This window comes from Callorhinchus milii, unplaced genomic scaffold (genome assembly GCF_018977255.1).
Source record: "Callorhinchus milii isolate IMCB2004 unplaced genomic scaffold, IMCB_Cmil_1.0 Scaffold5, whole genome shotgun sequence".
Lineage (NCBI taxonomy): Eukaryota > Metazoa > Chordata > Chondrichthyes > Chimaeriformes > Callorhinchidae > Callorhinchus > Callorhinchus milii.
In genome coordinates, this window is record NW_024704746.1 from 20731250 (window position 1) to 20732479 (window position 1230).

The 1230-nt window shown below is 40.2% G+C and overlaps 1 non-coding gene across 1 annotated transcript; it reads right to left on the bottom strand.

Moving 5' to 3' along the window:
* Positions 1 to 329: 329 nt before the first annotated feature.
* trnae-cuc lies at positions 330 to 403 on the bottom strand. The gene has a single exon. It is a non-coding gene; the product is annotated as a tRNA-Glu (tRNA).
* Positions 404 to 1230: the final 827 nt, after the last annotated feature.

Here is a 1230-nt window from a genome sequence, read left to right on the forward strand (position 1 = left end):
CCACCAGGTGTCACCGCAGCAAAAAGCGCAAAACTGAAATACATTTTAGGTCATACCGCATGAACGATAGGAGATATTCAAACAAATATGCCCATGTCACTCCCAGACACAAGACCTTTCAGGTATAATCATGTCTCTATGTCAATCGGTTATTGAGATCCTTCTTGAAGCGCAGACAGACATTGTTGTTTTATTAGTATAAATTAATATGATTATTTTGAAGGAATTATTACCCCCGGAAAAGCGATCCGCCAAATGACTAACAACCGGGTTCCTACTTACTGTGAGGTCAACAGAAGCATGTGTCGTATGGAAATTTGCCCAACATTTCGCCCTGCCCGGGAATCGAACCCAGTGACTCTCGCTTGAGAGGCGAGTGCTCTAACCACTGAGCTACAGGGCTTCACTTGGGGATCTATTTCAGTTGAAACGTTAGGGAAGAAAAATATTTTCTCTATATTCCAGTCTTCAGTGTCAGGCATGATTATTTTTTCCATCTATGTTTAAGATCCCTTTGCATCACAGAATGGGTCGGCTGATCGATGGGAAGAAACAGATTATCCCTGATCTGTATTAGATAACGTCTCACTTTAACACCTGATTTCCAGTTTCATCACCGCCCTTTCTTTTACTTTCACCTTTTCTGTCACCAGCTTCACTCTCCCTTGTCCTTCAGCTGTTTTCCCATGTTAAGCACCCGTATCTTTCTGTCTGCTATGGATTGCTGATACTGTCTTCAGCAAAAGCCCGCGTGAGATGCCTTTGAAGTCCTCTGGCCATGTCATTGGCCTTTTCAGGACTGGTCTCTCCTTTCCAAATCAGTAGCTCTTTTTCCTCCATCTAATATATTGCTTCCATTTTCTATTCAAAACTGGTTTTGTAATCTGTTCTTTGTCAATGCAATTTTTTGTTTGGTAAACTATCTTATGTTGACGTAGCTTTCTGCAAAATTCCCTATAATGGATTTCAAACATTATAGAGATAAAGTGGCCAGTTTTACACAGGAAAACATATTCTAATTTGGGTTGCTGTTGACCTGCTTCAGTGCATTGTTTAACAGAGAAAGCTTAGCTCAGGAACCAAAGCCCGTGATGAATCATTCCATACTTTGTGTATCAATATCAACATTGCATATTTCTTCAGTGAATCACACCTGAGTATCCTTTGCATAGTTACAATAGCAGGACTCCCACTGAAATATGTAACCAGATTTTAGTTTTAAATCAATAC